Source organism: Kogia breviceps, chromosome 17 (genome assembly GCF_026419965.1).
Source record: "Kogia breviceps isolate mKogBre1 chromosome 17, mKogBre1 haplotype 1, whole genome shotgun sequence".
Classification (NCBI taxonomy): Eukaryota; Metazoa; Chordata; class Mammalia; order Artiodactyla; family Physeteridae; genus Kogia; species Kogia breviceps.
Window position 1 is genome coordinate 6,416,234 of NC_081326.1, and position 14,503 is coordinate 6,430,736.

The following is a 14,503-nucleotide window of genomic DNA, read 5'->3' on the forward strand; positions in this document are numbered from 1 at the left end:
CTATTCATGAACCCAACCTGAGAAACCCAATAGAGGATGAGCTTCATCCAAGCGATTACTGAGAAACTTCATCAAAGACAGATGAATTTAATATGTGTGCATAATTTTCTGTCAACTTATTACACAGGTAAATTCACACGACCACTACCACACAATGAAGATACAGAGCTACCCCGTCACCACAAAGCTGTCCCACGTGCTAACCCTTATCAGAGACACCTCCGCCATCTCTAATTCCTGACAACCATTCTTCTCTTCTCCATCTTATAATTTTGTGATTTAATAAATGTTTTGTAAATACAGCATGGGACCAGCTGAGAGTGAGGTTTTTTCCCAACCACAAAATGTCCCTGAGATACATCCGAGTTACTCAGTGTATCAATAGTTGGTTCATTTTTATTGTTGAAGGTTCATACGGCTAGACATTTGGGCCTCTATACTGTCAGGTTTCGAATCCAGGGATTCAACCAACTGCAGGTCAGAAGTACGCAAAACAAAATAAATATTCCAGAAATTTCCAAGAAGCAAAACTTAAATTTGCCACACGCTGACAGCTATTTAAATTGTATAGTATTTACACTGTATTAAGTGTAAGATCTAGAGATGAGTTAAAAATATACAGGAGGATGGGCATGGGTTATATGCAGATACTACACATTTTATATATGGGGCTTGAGCATTAGTGCATTTTGGTATCCTTGGTGGTCCTGGGACATGGGACAACTCTATCTCACTTTGTTCAACTATTGAGAGACATTTTGGCTGTTTCCAGGTCTTGGCTATTACAAATAAAGCTGCTATGAATTGTGTGTAGGTTTTTGTGTGCATGTACATTTTTATTTCTCTGTGATAAATGCTCAGGAATTAATTTGCTGACATACAGTGAGTGTATAGTTTTTTTAAGAAAATGCCAAAATATTGTCCAGAGTGGTTGTGTGTCATTTTACATACTACCCACCAGCAATTTACAAGAGATTGAGTGTCCTCACATCCTTAGCAGCATTTGGTGTCATCACTATTTTTAGATTTAGCCATTCTAATAGATATACAATGATTTCTCATTATGGCCTTCATTTACATTTCCCTGATGACTAGTGATGAACATCTTTTCATTTGCTGGTCTTTATATCCTTTTCAGTGAAACGGATGTCGCCTATGTTCTAAATGGATGGTGTGATTCTCACTGTTGGGTTTGAGCCCTTTTTCAGATTTGTGGTGTTCATATATTTTCTCCCAATCTATAACTTTTCATCATCTTCATGGAGTCTTTTTTAGAGCAAAAGTTTTTAATTGTGATGAAGTCTAATTTAACAATTTTATTTTTTTTATCAGTCATGCTTTTAGTATCACATCTAAGGATTCTTCACCAAACCCTAGTTCTCTCTCAAAGATTTTCTCCTATGTTATCAGCTAAAATTTTTATAATTGTATATTTTATATTTAAATCTATGATCCTTTTTTACTGAATTTTTATATAAGATGTGAGATTATGCCAAGACTCAAAATCTGGTTATACATTTCTAATTGCTTAACACCATTTTTTGAAAAGACTATTCATTCTCCTTTGAATTATTTTACATTTTGTCAAAAATTCATTGGCCATACTTTTCCTTTATATGTGTAACTGATTCACTTTACTGTATACCTGTAACTAACACAACATTGTAAATCAACTCTACTCCAATAAAAATTTTTTAAAAAGAAAAATGACTTCATTCTAGCTTTGTGACCCTTGACATAACACTTAACACTCTGGACTTCTGCTTCCTCACCAGCTCAATGGAGGCATGTGGAGGACCCTCCAGCTCTTACACTCTTTGATGCTGTCACTGGCTACCAAGCCGGTTTTGATCACAGTTTCTGAGAAAAACCAAGCTGGTTCTTATCACAGTTTCTGAGAACGTACCTAACCTTTTTGAGGTTTCCTTATCCATAAGAAAGAAAATAAAATTGGGAGAGGCCATCCTGAGCAGTGAAAAAAAAATGAACTGTGGATTTAGGCAGACAGACAGTCTCAGTTCTTAGCCCTTGTGACCTAAAGCCGGTTACTTGACCTCTCTGATTCTTACTTTCTTGACTTGCAAAATGGAAATAACAGTGTCTGTTGTAAGGATTGTGGAAGGATCTCGCTCATGCCACCTTACAGTAGGTACAAAATAAATATCACTTTGTTCCTATATCACTTTCAGCAAATGTGAAAGAGAGGGATGTGAATATGCTGAAATGTCTGTTTAAAAGAAAAAGTAAACTCTTCTGATCAACACTGCCCACCTCTGTGGTTATCACAGATGTTCCAAAAGACTGAGGTTAAGAGGCTACGCGGAGCAAAGAGCAGCAACCACGAGAAGCGCGGTTCAAAGCAGAAAAAGACGTGGTCCTGACCATGGTCCTCTCAGGCACCATCTCAGATGGGCTCTGCGACAGCGTCAGGAGGCCTGATGAGACAGTTTGGGCCACCGGCCGGCAGGCACGAGAAGTTCCCAGGCCGGGAGACTTTACCATGCTGGTGCAGCGAGCTCCCGACTCTCAAGGCAGCTCAACATCATACCTGCGACGTGGTAACGCAGGTCTCCCGAGGCAACACAGGACTGAGAGCCACTACTCGGCCGAGCAGCTCTGGCTCTAAGTTAACCACAGGAAGAAAGCCTCTCATCACGTGTGAACACTCACAGCTTTCCACAGCTCGCTCTAGGGCACTGTCATCTGAGGGGAACAGGGCGTGCCCAGAGGGAGCTCAGGCAGGGCCCCCTCGCACAGTGGGGAGAAGATGCTGCACGGCCACCGCTCTCAGCCGGCACGCTGCCCGTGCCCCCGGCCTCCCCCTGGGCCAGGTCTAGAACACGTGACCCCAGCTCGGGCTCTCATGCTCCAGAAGCTGGTGTAGACAGCAGTGGGCTTTCTGGACAAAGACTCATCATCCGTAACGCAGCAACTCCTCGGGAGGAGAATGTATTTTAAACCTGGAAGAGTCTTCTGCAGACACGGGGCTCCTCCCCTTTGAGGGGGGACCCCTCTGGCTGTGGGCCGTGCCCTCCCTGTTGGCAGCAATGTGGGGGGCAGGCAAACGACAGGCCCGTGACCCGGGTTGTGTGCTGCACATAGACACCTGGGAGAGCAGGGCCAGGACTGTGGCACTGGGGGAGTGTGTGCCTCCGGAGGGGCTGAGGAGACAGCGTGGCTGTACATAAGGATTCCGGGTGTGCCAACTCTAGCAGAGCCAGGAGGCAACTCTGGACCTCATAACATCCTGCCCTTGTCTTCCACTCACCGCATCCCCAAATCTAGAGGGTCAGCGCTTTTCGAGCTACGGCACCTCACCAGGGAAGTCAATGCTACATGACCCCAGGGAGCCTCGCGGTGCTGAGGTTGAAGACTCTAGTCGGAGAGCAGCCTCGTGGGGAGGTTCTGTTCTCACGACAGTCTGCAGTCCCTGGGAGTGGCTGCACGTGGCAGGTAGAAAGGGGGCACCTGCACCCCACTGAGGAAGCCAGGACCCTTCACGTCTGCAGTGGCCGCGTGTAGGAGAGAGGGGCAAGGCCGCACGTGTGAGAAGCAAGCCCAGGCTGGCAGTGGACACAGGACTCCTTCCCGCTGCAGGACAGCAGGGGCCAGGGCCCGAGGCTGGGCTCCTCTAGGGCGCAGATCGGGTTTTGCTGCAGGACTGGCTCGGCTTCGCTGGTTCCCAGGACTCAGTTCGGCCGTCTTCTACCCTCAGACAAACTGCGACAGGTTGGGGACCTTGACGTTGAGATCTCGCCAATGCTGATAATCCGAGGCACCTCCAGCAGGCCGACGTTCTTCACGGTGGACAGGCCCCGGGCGGGTGCTGCTGAAAGACCACCCTTGGATTTCTTCAGCCTGTTCTGGGCTTCAGTCTGAGCCACGATTTCATTCGTGTTTATTTCCAACACCATCCTACCCACCACCACCTCCTGAAGAGTGTAGTGCACTTTATCCACACGGAAGATCAAATCCAATTCACAAACATTTTCGAAACACTGGTCCAGAGTCTCCACAAAATCCTGGATGAGGTCCAAGATCCCAAGTTCACTCTCTGATGAATCCCCACAAGGTACAAAGTAGAGGGTAGCATAATGCCAGTAAATCAGTTTGTAGTCAGACCCACCAATCACACTTCCACCCCCCAAGAAGTTACAGATGTTGTCCTCCCGTTTGAAAACGAGATGGGAGGTCTCTCGAATAACCTGCTGTTGAATTTCTCCTGGGAAACGCTGGCAGACGCAGACAAGCCACGGCTTCCCGTTTATTGCAAACCAGGACTGCCTGAATCATCTACACTCCTTTCACCACCAGCTGCTTCTAGACAGCCTCTCCTTCCACTACAACCTGGCCATACTTATATGGAACTATTTCTGGGTTTTTATTCTATTTTATTAATATGTGTGTATACATATATATGTGTGTGTATACATTTAATTTCATTAGTCATTATTGGGCTGTTCATTGGATGAGTTGGAGTAGTTTATGTACTTTTCACGGAATTAATCTATTTCATCTAAATTGTCAAATTTATGTGTCTAGGGTTGCTCAGCGTATTCTCTTATTCTTTCAATGTATGCAGACTCCGTAATGTGATCCTTTGTTTCAAACGGATAATAGAAATTTCTCTCCTCTCTTTTTATTTGTCAATCTTGCTGGCGTTTTGTCTATTTTATTGATATTTTCAAATAAAAACTTACGTTTCATTGACTTTGCTATTGTGTGTCTGTTTTCAATTTTATTGATTTTTGCTCCTTTTTTTCTCCTCGACTATGGGTTTATTTTGCTCTTCCTCTTCTAAGTTCTTGAAGTGAGAGCTTCGATGATTGATTTGGGACTTTTCCTTTTTTGTCTGTAAGCATTTAGGGCTACAGATTTTCATCTAAGCACTGCTTTAGCAGCATCCCACAATTTTGGATGTTTTGCTTTCATTTTCACTAAGTTCAATGTATTTGTTATTTGTCTCAAGGCTTCTTCCTCGACCAACAGATTATTTACGCGTGCTGTTTTAGTTGCCAGGTGTTTGGGGATTCTCCCGATCTCTTCCTGTTCTTGATTTCTAGTGTTATTCCATTGTGGTTAGAGAGGACACTCCATGTGATTTCAATTCCTTTACATTTGTCAAGATTTGTTTGATGGCCCAGGAAAATATTTATTTTGGCATATGTTCCATGGATGCATGAAAATAATGTATATTCTGCTGTTGGTTGGTAGAGTGCTCTATAAATATTGATTAGATCCTTTTGGTTGATGGTCTTGTTGAGTTCTATCCTTGATGATTTTCTGTCTAGCTGTTTTGTCAGTTGTTGATATGGGGTTTTGAAGTCTTCAGCTATAATTGTGGATTTGTCTCTCTCCGTTCAGTTCTATCAGTTTTCGCTTCACAAGTTTTGCAGCTTGGCTTTTTGGTGCATACATATTTAGGATTCCTGTGTCTTCCTAGTGGATTGACTCTGTCTCCAGTGGTTTTCTTTGCCTTGAAGTCCACTTAATCTGATATTAATATAGCCACTCCTGCTTTCTTTTGATTAGTGTTTGTGTAGTATATCTCAGTTCATCTTTTCACTTTCAACCTACACATATCATTATATTTGAAGCAAGTTTCTTGTAGATAGCCAGTAGTTAGGTCATGTTTTCTTTTTGTTTTTTAAATCTATTATGCCAACCTCTATCCTTTAATTCAATATATTCAGACTATTTACATTTTCTGTAATTAGTGATAGGTTGAGACTTAATTATGCCATTTTATTTTTTTGTTTGCTCTGTTTTTCATTTGTTTCTTTTTTTTCCTATCTTCTTATCAGTTCCTTAAACTTTCTTTAGAATTCCATTTTGATTTATCCATGTTTTTAAGTGTATCTATTTCCATAACTATATTAGTAGTTACTTTGCATATTATACTATATTAGCATAACTTACAGTCTTACTAATGTTGACATTTTATGTGTTTGAGTAGAGTATAGAAACCTTACTTCCCTTTATGTCCATTTACACTTCCCCATGTATAACATAATTAGCTTTAATTTTTCTTCTACATAAACAGAGGACCACATTACACAGTTATAATTTTTGCTTCAAACATTAAATATAATTATAAAAACACAAGAGAAGAAGGAAAGTCTTATATTTACTCACGTTTTTATTCATTCTCTTCTTCTCTCTTCCTTCCTGGTGTTGCAAAATTCCTTCTTTTATCATTTCCTTTCTGTTTAGAGGACTTCTTTTAGTCATTCTTTTACAGTAGGTCTACAAGCAATGAATTCTCTTAGTTTTCCTTTCAATCTGAGAATGTCTTAATTTCTTCTTCATTCCTGAAAATATTTTCTCTGGATATAGAATTCTAGGTTGACTTATTTCAGCACTTGAAAAATGCTACGCTCCTTCTTTCTGGCCTCCATGGTTTCTGATAAGAAATCTGCTATCATTCAAATTGTTTGCTGTGTTTCTCTCTGACTGCCTTCAAGATTTTCTTCTCTGTCTTTAATTTTCAGAAGGTTAACTATGATGAGTCTTTAGATTTATCCTTTGGGGGGTTCACTCAGCTTCTTGAATTTGTAAGTTTATGTCTTCTGCCAAATTTGGAGAAATTTAATCCATTATTTCTTTGAATTCTCTTTCTCCTCTCCTTCTGGGACACTGATGACATGAATGTTAGATTTTTTGTTATAGCCCACAGGTCCCTGAAGCTCTGTTCACTTTTATTTTCAGTCTATTTTCTCTCTCTCCTATTGTTCTATCATCACATAAACTTTTTCTTCTGTTAGACTGTCCATTGTCTTTATTTTTTGGCTATTGTAGTTTTCAGTTCTAGAATTTCCACTTGATTCTTCTTTATATCTTCAGTTTCTTGCTGATAATGTCTATTTTTCATTTGTTTTGAGGTGTTCACAATTACCTGTGGAAGCTTTTTAATGAAGGCTGCTTTAAAATCCTTGTTAGATAATTCTAACATCTACGTTATTTCAGTGTTGACATCTAATGATGTCTTTCTTCATTCAAATTTAGATTTTCCAGGTTATTAGTATAACAAGTGATTTTCTTTTGGACATTTCATATGCTGTGAGACTCTGGGTCTTATATAAGCCTTGTATTTTAGCAAGCTCTCCCTGACATAACTCCAGGTGGGGAACAACTCCACCTTGTTGCTGCCAAGTGAAATTAGATGCAGATTCTCCATTAGGATTCTGTTGACAACTTGAAGGGTGAGGGTCCTTGTTAATGATGTGTTCCCACTGACACCTGGAGGAGGGTTGGCCTCATATTCTCTGAGAGGTGGTTAAAGACCTGACCCCCCTCTAGGCTTTCTCTGACACCAGGTCACCAGGTGTAGGTGAATTCCAGGCTCCCATGTCATTTTCCCCAACACCACAGGCTCCTCATTACCACTCATTATGGACAAAGGTCCTGTTTCCCCACTCAGCCTCTGAAACAACAATAGCAGGTGGTTTGGGGTACCTTGTTACACACCTAGACTCTCCACTCCAGTTTTGATGATGGGTAAGACTTGGCCACAGCTTCTTCTGTGGTGCTTGGCTGGAGTAGAACAGTTATTATCTAAGTTTCTGTCTTGCTAGGTAGCCCTTTTTCTGGCCTTTTGGCTAGAGAGAGCATGCTTTTCTTGGGTTTTGTTTTTTGTTTTTTGTTTTTGTCTGTTCCCTTTGGCATTGTTAGGATGCTAGCTTCTCCAGTCTCCGTGTGGGATAGATGAGTCAGAAAGGAAAGGTCAGGGAACTCAGCATTCTTTGGGTCCTAAGCTCCCTAACCGGTCTGCCTTCTTCTCTCCACTTTTCTTATGTTTTTCAATGTACAATATCCAGGTAAATTTAGATGTATTGCACTCAGTGGGAGGGCTGTGGAAAGTATGTTTTTACTCCATCTGTTGTCCTCATTGTCCTTACCTCTTCCAGCAACTGTTCTCACTAAAAGACTAATAGCCTTAATCAAGCTTATTTTCTCTGAACACATTTCTTCATCTGCTACAATCAAACACAATTAAATTAATTCAACATTCGTAAATGGTTTTCCTTGCTTGGTTAACAAAATGATCATTTACTTTGACTTCAGCCTTATTTCAATATTTTAAATTGTTTAAAGAAACTTTGTTGCAATGAGATATTCCATTTTAAAATGTCCAGTTTTTCTGAAAATTGCATTTCTGTGCGTGGGACTATTATAAAGAGTGCCTAATCTAATAATATTGATGTATATAGTATTAGTTTAACACAGCTACAGTGTCACTGAATAATAAACACAATGCTTTGCCATCTAATTTGATAACAAATAATTTACCCTCTACTCTTTCTTAAAAGTACAACATTCAAACCCAACTTTTCTTTCCTTATTTTGACATGTTGAGTAGGCACTGTTAATAAATAATTAAATGCTATGTCACAGTAATGAGCATGACATTCAAAATACTGTTAAGTTATAATTGGATTGCAGTAATTTGTAGTACACCAAGTAGCAACCAAAAGCAAGCCTTGTCACAACTACTCAGTGCTGTTGTTATAGTGTGAAAGCATCATAGACAGTACAACCAAATGAGCATGGCTGTGTTCCAATAAAACTTTATTTACAGATACCAGAATCCAAGACCAGAGAGAAAGAAACTAAACACATAAGAATACACACTGGATGTGAAATTTATGCAAATGTAATCTATAAGGAAAAATACTGTAGTGGTTTCCTCTAGGAGATGTAGAGGAAAGAGGGCTGACTAGAAAGGGGCAAGAAAGAACTTTCTTGAGCTACAGAAATACTCTATATCTTGATTGGGGTGTTGGTTACATGAGGGTACAAATTTATCAAAACATTAAACTGTACACTTAAATCTGCATTTTATAGTATGTAATTATACTTCAATAAAACATTGAAATATAATGATAAACTATATTATTAACACAAATTGAACAACTTGAATAGGCTGTATATAAATAATAATATTGTATCTATGTCAAGTTTCTCAAGTTTGGTAGTTCTATTGTGGTTATACAGGAGAATACACTTGCTGATAGATACATCTGAAATATTTAGGAGTATAGTATCACGATGCTTATAAACTACCTCTTCAATAGTTTAGCCAAAATATGTGTGTGTTTGTGTGTGTAAAGAAAGAGAGAGGTTGAACAAGCATATGTTTCAAAAAGTTAATAAACACAAGCCTCTTAGACAGCCCCATCCAACAGAGGGCAGACAGCAGAAGCAAGAAGAACTACAGTCCTGCAGCCTGTGAAACAAAAACCACATTCACAGAAAGATAGACAAGATGAAAAGGCAGAAGGCTATGTACCAGATGAAGGAACAAGATAAAATCCCAGGAAAACAACCAAATGAAGTGGAGATAGGCAAACTTCCAGAAAAAGAATTCAGAATAATGACAGTGAAGTTGGTCCAGGACCTCAGAAAAAGAATGGAGGAAAAGATCGAGAACATGCAAGAAATGTTTAACAAGATGTAGAAGAATTAAAGAACAAACAGAGATGAACAATACAATAACTGAAATGAAAACTACGCTAGAAGGAATCAATAGCAGAATAACTGAGGCAGAAGAACGGATAAGTGACCTGGAAGACAGAATGGTGGAATTCACTGCTGCAGAATAGAATGAAGAAAAAGGAATGCAAAGAAATGAAGACAGCCTAAAAGACCTCTGGGACAACATTAAATGCAACAACATTTTCATTATAGGGGTCCCAGAAGGAGAAGAGAGAGAGAAAGGACCAGAGAAAATATTTGAAGAGATCATAGTCAAAAACTTCCCTAATATGAGAAAGGAAAGAGCCACCCAAGTCCAGGAAGTGCAGCAAGTCCCATACAGGAAAAACCCAAGGAGAAACATGCCGAGACACATACTAATCAAACTGGCAAAAATTAAAGATAAAGAAAAATTTGAAAGCAGAAAGGGAAAAATGACAAATAACGTACAAGGGAACTCCCATAAGGTTAACAGCTGATTTCTCAGCAGAAACTCTACAAGCCAGAAGGGAGTGGCATGATATACTTAAAGTGATGAAAGGGATGAACCTACAACCAACATTACTCTACCCGACAAGGATCTCATTCATATTCGATGGAGAAATCAAAAGCTTTACAGACAAGCAAAAGCTAAGAGAATTCAGCACCACCAAACGAGCTCTGTAACAAAAGCTAAAGGAGCTTCTCTAAGTGGGAAACACAAGAGTAGAAAAGGAGCTACAAAAACAAACCCAAAACAATAAAGAAAATTGTCACAGGAACATACATATCGATAATTACCTTAAATGTGAATGGATTAAATGCTCCAACCAAAAGACACAGGCTTGCTGAATGGATACAAAAACAAGACCCATATATATGCTGTCTACAAGAGACCCACTTCAGACCTAGGGACACATACAGACTGAAAGTGAGGGGATGGGAAAAGATATTTCATGCAAATGAAAATCAAAAGAAAGCAGGAGTAGCAATACTCATATCAGATAAAATAGACTTTAAAATAAAGAATGTTACAAGAGACAAGGAAGGACACTACATAATGAACAAGGAACCAAACCAAGAAGAAGATATAACAATTATAAATATATCTGAACCCAACATAGGAGCACCTCAATACATAAGACAACTGCTAACAGCTATAAAAGAGGAAATCGACAGTAACACAATAATAGTGGGGGACTTGAACACCTCACTTACACCAATGGACAGATCATCCAAAATGAAAATAAAACAGAAGCTTTAAGTGACACAATAGACCAGATAGATTTAATTGATATTTATAGGACATCTCATCCAAAAACAGCAGATTACACTTTCTTCTCAAGTGCGCATGGAACATTCTCCAGGATAGATCACATATTGGGTCACAAATCAAGCCTCAGTAAATTTAAGAAAATGGAAATCATATCAAGCATCTTTTCCAACCACAACACTATGAGATTAGAAATGAATTACAGGGGGAAAAACGTAAAAAACACAAACACTTGGAGGGTAAACAGTACATTACTAAATAACCAAGAGATCACTGAAGAAATTAAAGAGGAAATCAAAAAATACCTAGAGACAAATGACAATGAACACAAGATGATCCAAAACCTATGGGAGGCAGTAAAAGCAGTTCTAAGAGGGAAGTTTATAGCTCTACAAGCCTACCTCAAGAAACAAGAAAAATATCAAATAAACAATCTAACCTTACACCTAAAAGAACAAGAAAAAGAAGAACAAACAAAACCCAAAGTTAGCAGAAGGAAAGAAATCATAAAGATCACAGCAGAAATAAATGAAATAGAAACAAAGAAAACGATAGCAAAGATCAATAAAACTAAAAGCTGATTCTTTGAGAAGACAAACAAAATTGATAAACCATTAGCCAGACTCATCAAGAAAAAGAGGGAGAGAATTCAAATCAATAAAATTAGAAATGAAAAAGGAGAAGTTACAACAAACACCGCAGAAATACAAAGCATCCTAAGAGACTACTACAGTCAACTCTATGCCAATAAAATGGACAACCTGGAAGAAATGGACAAATTCTTAGAAAGGTATAACCTTCCAAGACAGAACCAGGAAGAAACAGAAAATATGAACAGACCTATCACAGGTAATGAAATTAAAACTGTGATTAAAAATCTTCCAACAAACGAAAGTCCAGGACCAGATGGCTTCACAGGTGAATTCTATCAAACATTTAGAGAAGAGCTAACACCCATCCTTCTCAAACTCTTCCAAAAAATTGTGGAGGAAGGAGCACCCCCAAACTCATTCTATGAGGCCAGCATCACCTTAATACCAAAACCAGACAAAGATACTACAAAAAGAAAATTACAGACCAATATCACTGATGAATATAGATGCAAAAATCCTCAACAAAATACTAGCAAACAGAATCCAACAACACATTAAAAGGATCATACACCATGATCAAGTGGGATTTATCTCAGGGCTGCAAGGATTCTTCAATATATGCAAATCAATCAATGTGATACACCATGTTAACAAACTGAAGAATAAAAACCATATGATCATCTCCATAGAGGCAGAAAAAGCTTTTGACAAAATTCAACACCGATTTATGATAAAAACTCTCCAGAAAGTAGGCATGGAGGGAACCTACCTCAACATAATAAAGGCCATATACGACAAACCCACAGCCAAAATCATTCTCAATGGTGAAAAACGGAAAGCATTTCCTCTAAGATCAGGAACAAGACAAGGATGTCCACTCTCGCCACTATTATTCAACATAGTTTTGGAATGGCAATCAGAGAAGAAAAAGAAATAAAAGGAATACAAATGGGAAAGAAGAGGTAAAACTGTCACTGTTTGCAGATGACATGACACTATACATAGAGAATCCTAAAGATGCCACCAGAAAACTACTAGAGCTAATCAGTGAATTTATTAAAGTTGCAGGATACAAAATTAATGCACAGAAATCTCTTGCATTCCTATGCAGCAATGATGAAAAATTTGAAAGAGAAATTAAGGAAACACTCCCATTTACCATTGCAAAAAAAAAGAATAAAATACCTAGGAATAAAACTACCAAAGGAGACAAAAGACCTGTATGCAGAAAACTATAAGACACTGATGAAAGAAATTAAAGATGATACCGGCAGATGGAGAGATATACCATGTTCTTGGATTGGAAGAATCAATATTGTGAAAGTGACTATACTACCCAAAGCAATCTACAGATTCAATGCAATCCATATCAAATTACCAATGGCATTTTTTATGGAACTAGAGCAAAAAAATCTTAAAATTTGTATGGAGACACAAAAGACCCTGAATAGCCAAAGCAGTCTTCAGGGAAAAAAAACAGAGCTGGAGGAATAAGACTCCCTAACTTCAGACTATACTACAAAGCTACAGTAATCAAGACAATATGGTACTGGCACAAAAACAGAAACATAGATCAATGGAACAAGATAGAAAGCCCAGAGATAAACCCACGCACCTAGGGTCTACTAATCTATGACAAAGGAGGCAAGGATATACAATGGAGAAAAGACAGCCTCTTCAATAAGTGGTGCTGAGAAAACTGGACAGCTACATGTAAAAGAATGAGATTAGAACACTCCCTAACACCATACACAAAAATAAACTCAAAATGGATTAGAGACTTAAATGTAAGACCGGACACTATAAAACTCTTAGAGGAAAACATAGGAAAAACACTCTTTGACATAAATCACAGCAAGATCTTTTTTGATCCACCTCCTAGAGTAATGGAAATAAAAAGAAAAATAAACAAATGAGACCTAATGAAACTTCAAAGCTTTTGCACAGCTAAGGAAACCATAAACAAGACGAAAAGACAACCCTCAGAATGGGAGAAAATATTTGCAAACAAATCAACAGACAAAGGATTACAAAGGATTAATCTCCAAAATATATAAACAGCTCATGCAGCTGAATATTAAAAAAACAAACAACCCAATCCAAAAATGGGCAGAAGACCTAAGTAGACATTTCTCCAAAGAAGACATACAGATGGCCAAGAAGCACATAAAAAGCTGCTCAACATCACTAATTATTAGAGAAATGCAAATCAAAACTACAATGAGGTATCACCTCACACCAGTTAGAATGGGCGTCATCAGAAAATCTACAAACAACAAATGCTGGAGAGGGTGTGGAGGAAAGGGAACCCTCTTGCACTGTTGGTGGGAACGTAAATTGATACAGCCACTATGGAGAACAGTATGGAGGTTCCTTAAAAAACTAAACATAGAATTACCATACAATCCAGCAATCCCACTACTGGGCATATACTAGAGAAAACCATAATTCAAAAAGACACAAGCACCCCAATGTTCATTGCAGCACTATTTACAATAGCCAGGACATGGAAGCAACCTAATTGCCCATCAACAGACGAATGGATAAAGAAGTTGTGGTACATATAGACAATGGAATATTACTCAGCCATAAAAAGGAATGAAATTGGGTCATTTGTTGAGACATGGATGTAACTAGAGACTGTCATACAGAGTGAAGTAAGTCAGAAAGAGAAAAACAATTATTGTATATTAATGCATATATGTGGAACCTAGAAAAATGGTACAGATGAACCGGTTTGCAGGGCAGAAATTGAGACACAGATGTAGACAACAAACCTACAGACACCAAGGGGGGAAAGTGGCGGGGGTGGGTGTGTGTGTGATGAATTGGACTATTGGGAATGATATGTATACACTGATGTGTATAAAACTGATGACTATTAAGAACCTGCTGTATAACAAAATAAATTAAATAAAATTGAAGAATTAAAAAAAGAAAAAATTGGGCTCATAGTCTACACACCTTTGTAACAGTTGCAAGACAGAGATCCACTGAGGACATCATGAAAGGATTTGCAAAGAATGACAAGGAAATTGTTTTGGTAATCTAAGAACAGGGGCCAGGTTAGGGCAGGTTCCTGTGCAAAGGGCTGGAGTTTGGATCTGGAGCCCAGGCATCTGCCAAGAAGCCCACAGCAGGAGCTGGAGACCCTGCTGCAGAGCTGCGTTGACAGCATGGTTGG

The 14,503-nt window shown here is 38.9% G+C and overlaps 1 pseudogene; it reads right to left on the reverse strand.

Annotated features, from left to right (window-relative positions):
• Window positions 1-3,711: 3,711 nt before the first annotated feature.
• Window positions 3,712-4,293, reverse strand: LOC131743731 (AP-3 complex subunit sigma-2 pseudogene; annotated as a pseudogene).
• Between the last annotated feature and the right edge of the window lie 10,210 nt (window positions 4,294-14,503).